The 18,731-nt window shown below is 42.3% G+C and overlaps 2 long non-coding RNA genes across 2 annotated transcripts; one reads left to right on the plus strand and one right to left on the minus strand.

Annotated features, from left to right (window-relative positions):
* Positions 1–13,506: 13,506 nt before the first annotated feature.
* Positions 13,507–14,904, minus strand: LOC141105347 (uncharacterized). The gene is made up of 3 exons (XR_012235577.1): positions 14,521–14,904; positions 14,273–14,417; positions 13,507–14,140 (listed from the first exon to the last, which is right to left on the minus strand). It is a non-coding gene; the product is annotated as an uncharacterized lncRNA (long non-coding RNA).
* Positions 14,905–16,435: 1,531 nt separating this feature from the next.
* On the plus strand, positions 16,436–17,833 carry LOC141105348 (uncharacterized). The gene is made up of 3 exons (XR_012235578.1): positions 16,436–16,819; positions 16,923–17,067; positions 17,200–17,833. It is a non-coding gene; the product is annotated as an uncharacterized lncRNA (long non-coding RNA).
* Positions 17,834–18,731: the final 898 nt, after the last annotated feature.

Below are 18,731 nucleotides of genomic sequence, written 5' to 3' on the forward strand. Positions count from 1 at the left end.
ACATGTTGACATTCGTAAATTTGTGTGCATCTTCAAAATTTGGCTTTTCCTGGGGTGACTTCACCCCATCTGAACGCAATATCAAACGCAGTTTGTAAATACTCATGTCTGATATTGCCTTCAAGTTCTACCAAAAGTGAACTTTGTAAGTTCAAGATTTGTGTCTTTCTTGTTGGTTTTAAGCATGCCTGTTTTATCTTAAATGGACATTTCTACTTTTTCTAATGTGACCCCAAAAATTGTTATACATCAAACATGTTGGTTTGTTTTAAAAACCTTTTCTAAATGCACATGTGATTGTGCTGGTATTAAAAAGATTGTTAATCAAGAATGTGTGGATTATTGTCTCAACGCTACAACACTTTTGTGGTGCTCTAATTGGTGTTTTCTGTGACATAGGTGTTATTTCCTAAGGGCAAATCCACTTTGCACTACAAGTGCAGTTTCAGTGCAATTTCAAGTGCACTTGTAGTGCAAAGTGTCTTTGCCTTTAGTAAATAACACCCACCAGTGCTTTGTAAGGTTACACAATCACGCCATTTTCAGGACTCATCACATTTCTGTCAGGGTCAGCTAAAACAAACACAAGCAGTAAATGTCACCAAAGATTTGAATAGTTATTTGTTTTTTTTTATTTGAAAAAGGTTTCAGACATTGTCTGGCATATTGATAGCCCCCCTACCCACAAAGTATTCAAGGTATCTTAGCCGGACATCATGGGCACTCAGGGGGGGCAAGCCAGGACGGACACTTTCAAGCGCCATCAGGGTTGTTTCATTTTGAAGTCCAGCCTCAGGCCCAACTGAGCCAGCATAGTTGGCAGAATGTTGCCGTGAAAAGTTGTGTAGAACACAGCACGCCAGGATGATATGATTCAGTTTATACTCCTCCATATGTATGGGTGTAAGAAATAGGCGGAACCGGCTGGCCATGATTCCAAACGTGTTCTCCATTACTCTTCTGGCTCTGGCCAGCCGGTAATTAAAAATCCTCTGGTCCGGGGTGAGGGTCCTCATCGGGAATGGCCGCATAAGATCGTCCCCCAGCGCAAATGCTTCATCTGCAACGAAGACGAATGGGAGTCCTTCCACATTGTCTTCTGGAGGTGACAAGTCCAAGCTGCCATTCTGGAGACGCCTGTAGAACTCCGTCTGGGACTCCACCATCGGACATCCGGCCATTCTTCCCCACGTCCACATACAGGAACTCATAAGTAACCGACACCACTGCCAACATCACAATACTATTGAACCCCTTATAATTATAATAGTACGACCCCGAGTTGGGTGGTGGGACGATGTGGATGTGTTTCCCATCAATTGCCCCACCGGAGTTAGGAAAGTCCCACCGCTGAGCAAAGTGGGAGGCCACACTGCCATTCCTGTGGCGTGGAAGGAAACTGTGGAGTCAAACAAAAAAAAGTAGTCATTTTGCACATAAACAGGGAAAGCAGATTAGGCACAAACATTCTTGGCCAACATCAAGATAACATTTATTTGAGGGAGTTTTTAAAGACCAAAGTATAAGGTACACCTATCACATTCCCCCCCCCCCCCTCATGGGCCATTTCTAAGATTATGGGGGGGGGGGACTCTTGGACAGGTAACCCTCTCCACTTCATTGAGAGATGAATGCCTAAATAATGTGTATTATAATGTGTATTACTTCCTTAGTTACACTATTGGCAGCCCACTGGACAGGTAAGAAGTGTCATAATACAAAGATATAAATACACATTGTACACATTTGAGCACATTTGGACATTCTGCTATTACTTATCAAGATAATAATAGTATACAGAAACTTCAAACAGTACCATTTGAAAGTATACAGGCAGGCCCTTGCACTACATGCTTTGGGGAATTCATCCATAAATCTAACCACAAAAGAGATGGCTATAGTGTGTATGGGTTTGGCAAAGTCAGCAGATAGATGATTGAGGATAGATAGAGAATTGGTATCAGCTGACTTAACAGTTGGGGGGGAGGGAGGGTTAAAAGTGATTTGGGGACCCCCCCAAAAAAGCCTCTGGCACTCTGCCTGAATTTGAAGCACAAATCACATTTTAAAACATTTTAGGGGGTGTCCGGGGTAAAGCACTACTATGGAGCTGATAAAATACATTGTTAAGTGACTACATGAGGTGAATATAGGGCCAGGAGACCATGCTGGGGAGGTAAGTGAAGGTAAATATGTATGAAGGAGAAAAAAAATAATTACCTAAAAATCCAGCATACATGAGGACAAAGGGGACATTAACAGCATATTACAATCATGGTAATTAGGGAATGAGGAAAGAAATACAATACATTAGCAAACATCAAATACAATAAAATGTGATATTAAAGGATAAAAATCTTACCTTCATATACTCCTTCTGCAGGACCTAGATGATGGCAGAACAGGTCTCTGGGATAATAATTCCCAGAGCCTGGGGGGAGATGCCTGTCGAGAACTTAGATTCCTGTAGGCTTCTCCCCGTCGCCAAGTACCGCAGGGTGGCGACGAGCCTCTGCTCCGGATTGATGGCTTGCCTCATGCAGGTATCCTGCCTGCTGATATAGGGAGTCAGCAAAGCCAACAAACGGTGAAATACGGGGTCCGTCATCCGGAGAAAGTTCCTGAAATCATCAGGATTATTCTCACTGATCTCACGGAGCAAAGGCATATGACAGAACTGGTCACGCTGAAGCAACCAATTCTTGGTCCATGAACTCCTCCCCACCCTGTTCATGGACTGGACTTGTGTCAAGGTCAGGACCCCAACACCAAGCCCCTGCACAGCACGAACTTACGAGGAGTACGAAAACGGTCGGCTGCTCAGAAAGAAGTAACAGAATGCACTGAAGAACAGCAGGGCCTGTGAAGAGCGACCTGAAAAACAGTAACGAATGAACAAGAACAGAATGACAAGAGTCACGCGTCACTTGATGCACGCACTGAAGAGCAGATACAAACCCACAAGCACAAACTGAACAGCAGAAAACGATCTGAAAACCAGGAGTCTGAAAAAGCGCGAATTGTCTCTCACCAAACTTTTACTAACACGAGATTAGCAAAAGGATGGCGCGCTTGGTTCTGAACTGGCCTTTTCTAATCTCGTCGTACGTGGTGTACGTCACCGCGTTCTTGGCGATCGGAAATTCCGACAACTTTGTGCGACCATGTGTATGCAAAACAAGTTTGAGCCAACATCCGTTGGAAAAAATCCATGGATTTTGTTGTCGGAATGTCCAATCAATGTCCGATCGTTTGTACGGGGCATAAGAGCACAAGGATGTGAAATTCCTTTCCACAGACCACAACATACAGGGACATACAATGTAATACTGACATATAATCACACACATAGGCTGGATTTGATGGACTTATGTCTTTTTTCAACCTCACCTACTATGTAACTATATGTAACTATGTAAAGGGGGACTCTTGTTATTAACTTCATATGATTAGAAATGTTATTTAATAGCAAAATATACGTATAGTTTAAAAAAAAAAATATGGCTGTGCGTCATTAAAGTGTTCAGGTTTGACTTGAAGAAAATGTGGCAACCCTAGGTACGACTTTTCATGCAACTTTGCAGTGACAAGTCGTAGACATGTGCACACTGAAATATTTTGTTTCGGAATTATGATTTCGTCCGAAAAATACATTTATTTAGTTTCTCCTGAAATTAGTTTTTTCATTTATTTTGTTTCGTTAAAAAATGCATTTGTCCAAAAATCCGAAATAATTAAGGTCGAATCTGTCATTGAAGGCTTATGGTGTCTGTCACATGTTCTAAGAAGTTTCGACGGAGCAGCTAAACTGTATGACGCCGCAATCGTACATTTCCAGGCGAATGTTCTGCCTACAAGCTATAGTAGAATTCTAATGTTATATGTCACTAGTAATAATTATATTTTATATAATATTATTATTACTAGTCAACCAACATTAGAATTCTTCTATAGCCTATGGGCGGAGCACTTGACCATAAATGTCCGCTCGCGGTGACTGCTTCGTCGAATCTTCATGTTGAATCTTTTCTCTCTATGTCCATCTATGTAATAGAGTTAGGTTAGGCACATTCGACCTTTTTTTGCTATTGTCTCTATAATGTCGACTCTTTTCTCTCTATGTCGAATCTTTTCTCTCTATGTAGAATAATCTTGGACTAATAGAGCTAAGGTTAGGCACATTGGACCACAGGTTCGATGGACACAGATCGCTAATGTCAGCATCATGTCCAATCTCCTATCTATATTGAACTGTTGTCACAATGAAAATGAAAATAAAGCATTTGTTTATGTCAGATCTTTCGGTTTTCGGATTCTGCACGTTCGTTAAACGATAACAAAAATACCTGAAATTTGGACGAAAATGCATTTGGACGAAAACAAATGCACATGTCTAACAAAGTCACACTAGTGGAAACTAAGCCCAACACAGTAATCCCAGAGCAAGCATTGAGAAGGGCCCAGGTAAATGCCATAAAAAGGGAAAACATGGTGCGCATGCGCGGGTCTCCCAACATGGCCGCATAAGCCAGGAGCTCCACTCTGCCCGAGCCAACGAGTCACACTAGCACAGGAACCGGCCCCGAAGGAAGCCCGATCTGGACGGGGATAGCACGGGGAACAGCTCTAGCACACCGGGATGTCCAGCAGTTCGGTCCGCCGCGACCTGGGGCCACAATTTACGGCCGAAGGAAAACAGGCCGCGTTCAAGATGGCGGCCGCGTCTTAGCCACGAGACCCACATGCAGGGGGACACTCAGAGCACAGGCAAGTGATTAACCCAGCCACTTTATCCTTCACCCCCCAGACGAATCTGGGTAGCCATAACATTACAACCCCCTCGCCTGCATCAACACACATTTGAAAACTATATGCTATCTCCCATGAACAACACTCCAGGCCCAGGGAAACCCTTATGTAACCAGGAGCAGGCCTCAGGACAGATACAGGACATTCCCTCAAACGTAGGGGATCTATTCATTAAATTCTCTGAAATGCTTGATCGAGGGCTTGCCATTATAGCCAGCAAGATCACTACTGATATAAGAGCAGACTTCCAGAATCTGGGCTCCAGAATGGAAGCCATAGAACATAAGCTAGACATAACGGTCTCCAGGGCTAATCAGAATACAGACCATATACAAGTAATACAGGACCAACTGGAAGTGGCGTTAAACCGTATTGATGACCTCGAAAATCGCTCCAGAAGAGATAATTTTAGGGTGAGAGGTATCCCCGAATCAGTTTCTGATGCACCTAAAGCCATACAGGACCTCATACAATTTCTAATCCCTGAAATACCACCACACAAGCTGGAACTGGACAGAGCACACAGGTCATTGGGTCCCCCCAGGAGAGACGGGAATCCCAGGGATATAATAGTAAAACCACACTATTACAGTGTGAAGGAAGAGATCATGAGGATATCCAGGAAACAGTCAAGCATCTCATTCCAAGGACAAGATATACAGATCTTTGTGGACATCTCTCCGATGACCATCCAAAGACGCAGAGCATTAAAACCATTACTACTTGTTCTCTCCTAGAAAGAAATAAAATACTGGTGGGCCTTTCCTTTTGCCCTTAAGTTTACCTTCAATGGAAAAACTTACTCTTTCTTCACCTTCACAGAAGGAGAGCAAGTTCTTTTAGCTCTAAAATTCATTACCCTGGAGTCTGGAGACATGGACACATCTAACACGCAGGCAAGTTCATCCAAAAGATCATCACCAGCCAGCCCCCTATCTCCATTATGGAAGGCGAACAAAACCAAGAGAGCGAAGGATCAAATGCCCACCTGAAGTTCAACGTTGCTGTTTACCCTTTTTTCTTTACTTTTCCCTCATGGCGAGATCATGACGGGAAAAAACCTTACATACCCTCACGTCATCTCTGGAGGATGAGTCCTTCTAATAGAACCTCAATATACCACCTATTCGGCTGGAAGCAGGGTTATGTAAACAAGATGGTTACCGCCATTCCCCACATTTTTCTACTATCACCTTTTTAACCCTTTTTGGAATTGTAGAGATTGCTCTACAATGGAACACAGGAACTAATCCTATTGTATGAAGCAAGACGGACTTCCCTAAACCGAGGCATTAGGCCTAGGGATGCTCAGGGACCTCTTCACAGAAGATACACATCATTATGGGATTCTATACTTTCATATTGAAGTCCCATTGTCTAAAACTCCCCCCCAAGTTTCATACACTTGGGGATTTCCCCCCGTCCCGGTATTACCAACTGCCCTTTTTTGTTTTTTATGAGGGGCTTCACGTTTTTTTTTTTTTTTTGGTATGATAGATCCTGATGGACTGGTTCCTTTCATAGTTTTTCATTAATACTTCTGGACTTTGATACAAGGTCTATTTTTTATATAAATAAGGATATTTGAGTATCATAGTCCTTATTCGACTGTGGCTCGGGCAGCAGTCATGCGTGCTCTCCCATCCCCCCAATATGGCTATTCTGTATTTGGGAGATGGGATGTCAGTGCTCTCATAGGGCTGCTCAATGTTGTTATCTACTAACGTAAGAGAGGGTTTTTCCCCCTTACTTCGTTACAGGCCTCTGTCTGGCCTTCTTTTTCCTCTTCTTCACTTTCTTTTTTCTTCTATAATTAATCTTCTCTTTTTGATTGCCAGCACTCGGAGAATTCTTCTGTGTCCGGAGGCTCCAGGTCCCAGGTTTCACCACGATACTATGTCATGGCTGATCACTTCAACGCTCCATGGGGTAAGTGGTAGACATAACGATACATCTATTTTCACGCCTATCCATGCCTTCTAACACCGTTATCTCGTCATCGCTTAGAATTGTTTCCCACAACGTGCAGGGATTAAACTCAGCGATTAGGAGAAGGAAGGTTCTGCAGGAATACCGGTCCAAAAAAATGGATGTGGTGTTTCTGCAGAACATACATTTTCCAATACAGTATAACCCTTCCTGCATGCTCATTATCCCCTCTTCTATTTAGCAAACGCTCAGGACAAAACAAAGGGGGTAGCAATTTTGTTTGCTAAATCCTGCCAATTTAAGCCTACTCAGGTTTACAAGGACACGGAGGGTAGATTTATCCTGGTGAAGGGAATGCTAAATAATCAATTGTACTCCCTGGTCTTGTACTATTCCCCCAACAGAGGTCAAGCTCAATTTTTTCACCTTCTGTTTCAAACACTAGAACCACTGCTGGAGGGAATAATGATTTTGGGAGGGGACTCCAACATGGCATTTGACCTATCCCTGGATAAATCTAGACCTCTCTCAACCCAAATGACGCGCCTCAAAAAGATTAGTACTAAAATTGCTAAGATGATCTTTAATCAAGGTCTTGCAGATATCTGGAGAGAAACCAACCCGACCAGTAGGGACTACACTCACTTCTCAAATCCCCACCAATCCTATTCTAGAATAGATCATATATTCATCTCAACTCATCACATACCCCTAGTTAAGAAATCTTTCATCAAGGACTCCCCCCTCTCAGATCACTCGATGGTCATTCTAGTGATGCGAGAGCTGCAACATAAACCCCCCCCAATAGAGACTCAAGGAATCCATCCTTAAAGACCCGATCCAGGTTACTATTATTGAAAAGGCTCTGAAGGAGTTCTTTATTCTAAACGATGTAGAAGGAACCTCGGCGGAAACAGTCTGGGCTGCCCACAAGGCAACGATCAGGGGCAAATTGATCCAAATGACATCACAACTCAAAAAAGAGAAAACCTCTGATGTTATCAAACTTGAAAATAACTTTGAAGCTTTATGTAAGCAACATAAATTAGACCCTTCTAAGGTCAATACAGCACAACTTGATGCCGCGAGGGTGGCTTTAAACTTGGCCCTGACGGTTAAAGCCGAGGTTTCCCTGCATTGGACAGGCGCAAAATTTTACCAGTATAGAGATAAAATGCATACAATTTTGGCCTCCAAGCTCTCCCCCAAAACACGTACGTTCGCCCTACCCAAGATCAGGCAGCAAGACGGTACGTTCTCTTTAAATCCCCAACGCATTCTACAATCATTTCAGGATTTTTATACAAACTTATACAAAGAGGGAAATCACATCGGGGAGTCCAGATTTGATGAATTTATGGCAGATTTAAAACTTCCTCGCCTTCAGAAAAGTCATGTAGATCTGATGGACGCTTCTTTCTCTACAGAGGAAACCCTAGAAGTGATTAAAAATTTAAAAGTTAACTCCGCCCCAGGCCCAGATGGCTTCTCAAACTTTTATTACAAAACATTCACGGCTACTCTAGCTCCTCACCTCACCAAATTTTTTAATTCCAAAAGAAGGGCTGAAGCCATTGATACCCATGCAAACTCAGCCTTCATTTCAGTTATCCCTAAACCTGATAAGGACCCTTCCCTTGTAGAAAACTTTAGACCCATCTCCCTTATTAACAATGATTTGAAGATATTAACCAAAATATTAGCCAATAGACTAAGCTCATTCATTGGACAATATATTCATAGGGACCAGGTGGGTTTCATCCCAGGCAGACAGGGCCCGGACCAAGTGAGGAGGGCGACGGATATTGTATCAATCCTTCAATCTGCCTGGGATGGAACCCCCCAGCAGGAAGGCCTGTTGTTATCACTAGATTTAAGAAAGGCTTTTGATTCGCTCTCATGGTCTTACTTATTCTCTACCCTTCGCAGATGGGGTTTTGGGGAACATTTTATGGGGATCCTACAATCATTCTACTCGAGTCCGGTGGCCAGGGTCAAACTTCAGGGCTTTGTCTCTAATCCCATTCCGATCTCCAGAGGGACCAGGCAGGGATGTCCTCTCTCTCCAATAATCTTCACCATTGCGATTGAATCTTTGGCCATTGCAATCAGAACAAATGTCAATATCCAAGGGATAAGGTGCGGACACTCAGTCCATAAATGTGCTCTTTTCGCAGATGATATCCTACTCTTCGTCACTTCCCCAACCACATCTTTACCTAATATTAACAAGCTCCTAGACTCTTTCGGGGATTTATCTGGTCTTCAAGTGAACATAGCTAAATCACAAGCACTGAATGTTTCTCTTCCTATAGCCCTAGTAGACCAACTGAAACAGTCCTTCAAATTTAAGTGGAGCGACAACTTAATTCGCTGTTTAGGGATAAATCTCACCTCAAAATTTGAACTATTGTATCAGGCAAATTTTCCTCCCATGTACCGTAAACTAGAGAAGGATCTCCTCACCTGGTCCCATCACAACATTTCATGGATAGGTAAAATTAATTCCATTAAAATAACCCTATTACCCAGACTACTCTATCTCTTCCGTTCCCTACCGATTCCTATCAGGAAAGATCACTTAAAATCACTTCAAGACAAAATAATCAAATACATTTGGGGTAAGAAAGGCTATAGACTAGCGAGAAAAGTCCTATTCAGCCAAAACACAAAAGGAGGACTAGGTCTTCCAGACCTTTTCAAATATTATCAAGCTGCCAGATTAGCCCAACTATCAACGATCTACTTCAAACACGAAATCCCAGATTGGATTAATATAGAAAGACAAGCGGTCCCTACATACACGTTAGACTTTCTACTGTGGTCTCCTCGTAAAAATAGAACTCCTATCTTGTCCCCCGCTCTTTCACATTCCATGAGATTATGGGATGATATAAAACACTCACCCTCCTTGACGTCTGACATTCAACCGTTGGCCCACATTTTCCATAATCCCCTCTTCAGACCGGGTATGGATATCAAAACATTTCAATGGTGGTTAGATAAGGGGATGTACAGGATTGGACACTACTTTACCCCTTCGGGCCCTGTTTCCCTGAAATTCTGTATGGATAAACTGGAGATCCCGGCCTCAGAAAAATTTAGATTTTATCAAATTTCCCACTTTCTTCATACAATTTGGAAAAACAAACCCATCCCTCCAACTTTTTCAGAGTATGAACGCTGGTGTGGCCAGGGTTCAGTGTATAAAGGGGGCATCTCCATAATATATTCTTTCCTATTAGAACCTACCTCTAAATTCTCTTACATGGAGGCCTGGGAGAAGGACTTACAAGAAACCTGGGACCTGGAGACATGGCACGGAAGAGGAATCAGAGCTCACAAAGGTATAATGAACATTTCATTAATAGAAGCCAATTGGAAAGTGATGACCAGATGGTATTTGGTTCCGTTAAGATTGAACAAAATGTTTCCTTCCTTATCTCCTCTATGTTTTAGGGAATGCCAAGCCCAGGGTTCCACGCTTCATATTTGGTGGGAATGCCCAAGAATTAGAGGGTTCTGGAATAAGATTTTTAATCTTATCTGCAAAGTAACAAACCTACCGATCCCTAAGACTCCACAAATTGCTCTATTGAATGAGCAAATCCCCAAGATTTCTAAATTTTCTCACCGACTTATTACCTTCATGCTATTAGGAGCGAAAATTACCATCGCTAAAGCCTGGAAGACACCAAAAATTTCACTTGTAGCGGCTAAACGAAAAATCTCTTGGATTATGACCCAGGAGAGGGTAGTAAGCAAAATTCAGGATAATTACAAAACCTTTGAAGCAATATGGGAACCCTGGGCTGGGCATATAGGTCTCTCCCTGGTTCCTGGAATCTTCTCGTCAGGATAGTTACTCATGAACTGAGAGCTGGACGTCTCTTTTTCTATTCCTTTCTTATGCTTTCTTCTTTCCTTTACCTTCTGCCTATTTCGTCTATTTCCCAGATATTGCAAGAATAGATGACTACGGTTCTTTTGACAAATCAAGTTTATGTTAGTTAATCCTTTAATTTCGTACGAGATTTTATACACTGCTATGTTATAAGGAATAAAAGTTCACCCTTGGAGATCGGTGCAGTTTCTCCATTGAGAATCAGTGGCTTTGGGGAGGCAGCTCATGATCTCTAATGGGTAGGGCATTTTCTATCTAAATATCATCAAGGTATAGACCAGGACACAGTGTGATCCCGTCAGGGGTGTCTGGTCAGTCCCTAGTTTATTGCGCCCTATGAAGCATTAGTCCCAATATGGTTGACGATGATAGTATGTCTCATTTCTTATTTTATGTTGAGTATCCTTAGAGTTTCGGATGTAAAGAGATAATAATGTACACTGAACTCTGTCTTTTGATTGGCATAATCTGTAATGTAAGTTGTCTCAATAAACTTGTTAAACTTCAAAAAAAAAAAAAAAAGGGAAAACATACCTGCAAACAATGACCACATAAGAATCCAGCATGCATGAGTAGTAGAGAGCTCCACATTTGTTTCTCAAAAATGCCATAAAACCATTAAAAACTCACATTTGCCATTAGTGATGATATCAGTGCCTGAGCATGCTCAGATCGCCATCTTGGAAAAGCTCTAGCCAAGAAACAGTTCAGAGGCCACATCACATCCTGCCTCTCATGCTCAAAGTGTACTTGCACTGCTGCAGCCATCTTGGAAATGACAAACGTCCATAACACAAATAAAATAAGTAAAAAGCATATGGAAAGCAAAGGGAAATGCTGTCACTCACGTCAAAGATTGTTTAACCACTTCAGCCCCGGAAGATTTGGCTGCTCAATGACCAGGCCATTTTTTGATATACGGCACTGTGTCGCTTTAACTGGCAAATGCGCAGTCGTGCGACGCTGTACCCAAACAACATTTTTTTTCCCCAAAAAAGAGAGCTTTCTTTTGGTGGTATTTGATCACCTATTTGATCCCCTCTGCGGTTTTTATTTTTTGCGCTATAAACAAAAGAAGACAATTTTGAAAAAAACACAATATCTTTTAATTTTTGCTATAATAAATATCCCACATTTAAAAAAAAAATAATAATATTTTCCTCAGTTTAGGCCGATTTGTATTCTTTTATATATTTTTGGTAAAAAAAAAAAAAAAAAATCGCAATAAGCGTATATTGATTGGTTTGCCCAAAAGTTATAGCATCTACAAAATAGGGGATAGATTTATGTCATTTTTATTATTATTATTTTTTTACTGGTAATGGCAGTGATCTGCGATTTTTATCAGGACTGCGATATTGCAGCGGATAAATTGGACATGTTTGACGCATTTTTGAGACCACTGACAATTATACAGCGATCAGTGCTATAAAAATGCACTGATTACTGTATAAATGTTGCTGGCAGGGAAGGGGTTAACACTAGGGGGCGATCAAGGGGTTAACTGTGTTCCCTATTGTGTGTTCTAACTGTGGGGGGATGGGAATGACTAGGGGAGGAGAGAGATCGGTGTTCATATAGCTCATTTAGAGACTGTACAGGAACGACTTCCACCCAGGAAAGGCTGAACCTGGCTGGGACGACAAACGGTAAGGGATACCTTGCGATTCCAGTCCTGATCAGGTAAGGAAAAAAAGAAGAATGCTGTGAGCTGGTTCTGTCTTTGATTTATATTTAACCAGTCCTATCAGGTTGTGTGGGGCTGAGTCACAACCCATGTGTATGCTGCCATGATGCACAAGGGAAGGAATGTTACTATTTAGCCTCTAAACATCTATGTGCATGAGGTCTAGTGTAACATTTTTTTTTTTGTTTTGAAAAGGGAAATTAGAGTTTTTTTGGGGTTTTTTTGCCTTTAGTGATTTGATCACCATGTTTTTTTCACTGGGACTAAAGGAGCGGACACTTGTTTCAGTGACAATCGAAAGAAAAATTTATGTTACTGAGCAGAGATTTTCTGTCACTTTTGTGACCACAGGGCAAGAAGGAAGAGAACATAAATGACAGGGGTGTAAACCATTCCCTACGCCATCCAAAATGAAAGAAATGTATGACTTTAAATATACTTACATATGAACTCTGAGCACAAAAACTTTAATGCAAAAAGAAAATAGAGCTCCTAAATTAAGTATCCAATGTCACTTTACCCTGTGCCATAACAGTGATGCCTCCTTGCTTAAAGCAGAGCTCCATCTCCTCCCCACCAAACACTGTAGCTGCTGACTTTTAATATTAGGAAACTTACCTGTCCAGGGATCTCGCAATGTTGACACCCCAGCCAATTTTGTTTTGTTTTTGCTCTTGGGTGCAATGATAAAGTGTCCTTCGCTCTGATCAGATGATAGAGTGAAAAATAAAAGCTAATAATATTGAATTATATACATATAAAAGGTTATATATATATCTATATCTATATATATATCTATATATAGATATAGATATATATATAGATATAGATATATATATATAGATAGATAGATAGATAGATAGATAGATAGATAGATAGATAGATAGATAGATAGATAGATAGATAGATAGATAGATAGATAGATAGATCTATCTATATAGATCGAAAGGGAGGTGTCATCCCAGTAGGCACTGTAAGTTTCTAAAGGTGGGCCCCCATCCCAATTTCTAGCCAAACACAAGCACCCCCTATCGGAGTGCAATACCTCTAACGGGACTTTATGGCGGGGTCACCTCTGGTAAAGTAGAAAATAGTAGGAAATTTTTAAATTTTGTATAAAAGTATTAAAGTTTATTCATTAAACATTTCTTAAAACACATTACCATGACCTAACCGTATATACAGTAAAAATGGATGCGTATAATGGGAAGATACAATTGTAAAGGAAAATTGACCAATTGCAATGATACAGGTAAATAACCAATAATCATAGAAACCCAACGTTTCGAGGTATGTAAAAAAGTTGACCTCTTCTTCAGGGGTAACGATAATTGGTCAGAGTGGGTGTTTCATCTAAAAAGTTAACAAAAAAGCAGAACAGAAATAAGTGAAAGAAATTCTCAGATATTCATAACAGGAGGCAGTGGAAAGCATTTTGGTTTGCATTACAAGGTTCAGTTCACATTTCAACAGTTGTTAACATCATTGGTAAATTCTAGGCATCTATAAGCAAGAAATTCATACTGACCCCTTGAAAATTATGTAAAACTTCCTAAGGACATTTCCAGCATCCAGTGCGACTTAAACAAATTGCCGTCCGTCACGGCCACACAGGAATCGCAAGACCAAGGTTGAAGCAGATAGAGAAAAGACCAAGTAAACCGCAGGAGTGAAAGCCAGGGTGGGCTGAGGTTGCTTCACAAAGGATGTCCCCCAAAAGGCGGAACAGACACAGTCCTCCCCTTTTCCCCTATGAGGGCTGGAAAAACAGCCTGCTTGATGGAGTATGGAAGGTGGGGGGTAATAGCCCGCTGTAATAAAAATACTTCAATGAGGATCTCAGAGAAGAAACTAGTATAAGTACAATATTCATCTCCAAAGTAGAGGTAATATTGGGGTAAGCAGATACAGACCACCCAGAATTGTACATATCAGACACATACCTAAAAAGATATAAAGGTGAGTGGAATCAGGTCACGGATTCCAGTATTGAGCCAAAAGGAGATATTTTGATAAACCTCAAATTAAAGTGGGCCGAGGTCCAGAGGGGTCTGCAGGTTCCCTGGTTAGGTATAGGCCCGCATAAGTCTGCAGATTGAAAGGCACAACAGGGAAATGTTGTAAGTAAATCAATAATCAGACCTCTGCATGGTTAGCAAGAATCCCAGTCAAAAATAGTCCTCAGGTTTACCTGCTTGTCTTAGCTTCCTCCAGGCACGTCTGTGTGGTATAGGAAACAGCTGATGAGTGCAGCGTCAGCAAGGTTTAAATCTGTGTGTGCTGGAGTGGGAGTTGGTGCCCAATCAGTAGCCTGATTGGCTGAGCCAGGGGTGGGGGGCGGTCTAGAGAAGGGAGGCCAGGACGTGTCTGTAAAGGACATCCCCCGGGCGGAGCGACGTACAGCGTCATCTCCACGATGCACTCCCTGGAGTGGAACCATCCACAACAGGGCGGAGATGGACCAATGCCGAGGCGCAGCGCTCGGCGGGGGGCGGAGCCAGCGCGACGTGGAGAGATCCCCCATACGTCTAAAGGTCCCGCAGCGCAAAGCTGGCGTGCCCGCTGTCATGGAAACCCATGCCACAGACTGCCAGAGAGAGGGGAGGCCGGGTGCGCTCAGAAGAGAGCGCATCTCAGTCTCCCCCGAGTGCGCTGAGTGAGCTGACACACAGCCCAAGCCTGGGAGAATTGAAGGGGAGAGTGAGGGTGATGGATTGTAAAGTAGGAAGGGGGAGGAGCAAACGACCGACAGTTAGAGAGTGCAGGCATGAAGGAAGGAATGAAGGGAGAGATGGAGATGACAGTAAGTGAAAAGAACAAAGGAAAGGAAAAGGGGAAAAGAAGGAAGGAACCAAGTTGGGACTCAGAGGAAAAGAAGGGAGAAAAGCTGGTGTAAGTGCAGGAGAAAAGAAAAGGGAAAAGGGAGGGTGTGTGCAGAGGAGGAAAAGAAAAAAGAGGAAGAAAAGAACCGAAGAGAAAAGGGAAAGGAGAGGAAAGAATGAAAGTGCATGCTGTGAGGATTACCAGCACTTGGTGAGTTTATCTGTGTAGTCGAGAGGGGCAGTCCCACTGAATTAGAAAAAGGTCCTAAAATCATAAAACAAGGTTATTGTGTCATACATTGAACAATGTGTTACATCAAGGGCCAGACAGGAACAAGCATATTCAAATTAAAGATACAGTCCTAGTGGTTCATGTGTCCTGTTGGTTTTAAGGACTATCCCCAAGAACCTGGGGTATATTGATAGTCCCGTATAGATACCCGATTGCTATATTCTGAATGAGGGGTACCAAAGGTCCAAGTGGGACAAAGGGCTGCATCAGTTTGATTGAGGGGGTGATTTTATTATAAGGACTCCCATTCGGATCCTCCTGAGGAGAATCCCTCCAGGAAGGGTCTGAAGGAAGTAGTAGCATTAAGGCCAGGTGGCATGGTCGCATTTAAGCGAAAAATCCACCTTTGTTCGGCCTGCATTAATGTTTTATTAGTGTCACCCCCTCTTATGCCAGGATGTATTCTGTCTAGAATCAGGAAGGAAATCTTTGGAGTGATTCCTTCATGTAGATCTCTCGCATGTCTACCCAAAGGGAGGCTTGGGTTACAAGCCTGCATGGATAAGATATGTCGATAGGCACGTTGCCAGAAGGGCTGAATAGTTTTGCCCACGTAAAAACAGAAGCAGTTACATAGAAGTAGGTACACTACATTAGGTGTTTGGCAATTCGCATAGTGTTTAGGGCGGTAGCGTTCGCCATTTGGGAGTGTTATGTTGCGCGTGGTGTTCATAAACTGGCTTTTCTCCCTTCTTTTCCTCTGAGTCCCAACTTGGTTCCTTCCTTCTTTTCCCCTTTTCCTTTCCTTTGTTCTTTTCACTTACTGTCATCTCCATCTCTCCCTTCATTCCTTCCTTCATGCCTGCACTCTCTAACTGTCGGTCGTTTGCTCCTCCCCCTTCCTACTTTACAATCCATCACCCTCACTCTCCCCTTCAATTCTCCCAGGCTTGGGCTGTGTGTCAGCTCACTCAGCGCACTCGGGGGAGACTGAGATGCGCTCTCTTCTGAGCGCACCCGGCCTCCCCTCTCTCTGGCAGTCTGTGGCATGGGTTTCCATGACAGCGGGCACGCCAGCTTTGCGCTGCGGGACCTTTAGACGTATGGGGGATCTCTCCACGTCGCGCTGGCTCCGCCCCCCGCCGAGCGCTGCGCCTCGGCATTGGTCCATCTCCGCCCTGTTGTGGATGGTTCCACTCCAGGGAGTGCATCGTGGAGATGACGCTGTACGTCGCTCCGCCCGGGGGATGTCCTTTACAGACACGTCCTGGCCTCCCTTCTCTAGACCGCCCCCCACCCCTGGCTCAGCCAATCAGGCTACTGATTGGGCACCAACTCCCACTCCAGCACACACAGATTTAAACCTTGCTGACGCTGCACTCATCAGCTGTTTCCTATACCACACAGACGTGCCTGGAGGAAGCTAAGACAAGCAGGTAAACCTGAGGACTATTTTTGACTGGGATTCTTGCTAACCATGCAGAGGTCTGATTATTGATTTACTTACAACATTTCCCTGTTGTGCCTTTCAATCTGCAGACTTATGCGGGCCTATACCTAACCAGGGAACCTGCAGACCCCTCTGGACCTCGGCCCACTTTAATTTGAGGTTTATCAAAATATCTCCTTTTGGCTCAATACTGGAATCCGTGACCTGATTCCACTCACCTTTATATCTTTTTAGGTATGTGTCTGATATGTACAATTCTGGGTGGTCTGTATCTGCTTACCCCAATATTACCTCTACTTTGGAGATGAATATTGTACTTATACTAGTTTCTTCTCTGAGATCCTCATTGAAGTATTTTTATTACAGCGGGCTATTACCCCCCACCTTCCATACTCCATCAAGCAGGCTGTTTTTCCAGCCCTCATAGGGGAAAAGGGGAGGACTGTGTCTGTTCCGCCTTTTGGGGGACATCCTTTGTGAAGCAACCTCAGCCCACCCTGGCTTTCACTCCTGCGGTTTACTTGGTCTTTTCTCTATCTGCTTCAACCTTGGTCTTGCGATTCCTGTGTGGCCGTGACGGACGGCAATTTGTTTAAGTCGCACTGGATGCTGGAAATGTCCTTAGGAAGTTTTACATAATTTTCAAGGGGTCAGTATGAATTTCTTGCTTATAGATGCCTAGAATTTACCAATGATGTTAACAACTGTTGAAATGTGAACTGAACCTTGTAATGCAAACCAAAATGCTTTCCACTGCCTCCTGTTATGAATATCTGAGAATTTCTTTCACTTATTTCTGTTCTGCTTTTTTGTTAACTTTTTAGATGAAACACCCACTCTGACCAATTATCGTTACCCCTGAAGAAGAGGTCAACTTTTTTACATACCTCGAAACGTTGGGTTTCTATGATTATTGGTTATTTACCTGTATCATTGCAATTGGTCAATTTTCCTTTACAATTGTATCTTCCCATTATACGCATCCATTTTTACTGTATATACGGTTAGGTCATGGTAATGTGTTTTAAGAAATGTTTAATGAATAAACTTTAATACTTTTATACAAAATTTAAAAATTTCCTACTATTTTCTACTTTACCAGAGGTGACCCCGCCATAAAGTCCCGTTAGAGGTATTGCACTCCGATAGGGGGTGCTTGTGTTTATCTATATAGATCTATCTATCTAGCTATCTATCTATCTATCTATCTATCTATCTATCTATCTATCTATCTATCTATCTATCTATCTATCTATCTATCTATCTATCTATCTATCTATATATATATATATATATATAGAATATATTGCAGCAAAATGTGAGTGCTCGCAGTAACACCAAAAAGTGAAAGATAAAAAGAAATATTTTGCGCAATATTAAAGTGGATATACGTGAAATAAATTGCTATGAATAATGTGCATCCTGTGTATACACCATACAAATCTATAAATAATAATATAGTGAATGATGTGGCATAAATGGCATTCTCTATAGGGACAAGGTTGTCCCATATATATGATGGATGCTGAAACTCCTAATATCTAAAAAGAGGGCTATAGTACGCGAAAAACCATGCAATGAAATAAATATACTAATAATACCGCAGTAAAAGTAAAAATGGAAATGCACTAAAATAAATAAATACACAATTGTGTTAAAGCGGGGTTCCACCCAAATTTTGAACAATATCTGTATGTATTCTCTTCCTTGCCTAGATGCTGACATGCCGTTTAAAAAAATTTAAATCGCCGTAATTACCTTTTATTTTTCTATTCTTCTTTGCACTTCCTGGTTCTCCTCCCGTGGGAGTAGGCGTGTTTCTAGGCTCTCCCAGACTCCTGGGAGCTAGTCTCAGGCTTCCCAGGATGCCACTGAGCATGTGCGGGAATGAGCGGTGA

The sequence above is a fragment of the Aquarana catesbeiana genome, linkage group LG08 (assembly GCF_042186555.1).
Source record: "Aquarana catesbeiana isolate 2022-GZ linkage group LG08, ASM4218655v1, whole genome shotgun sequence".
In the NCBI taxonomy this organism is placed as follows: Eukaryota; Metazoa; Chordata; class Amphibia; order Anura; family Ranidae; genus Aquarana; species Aquarana catesbeiana.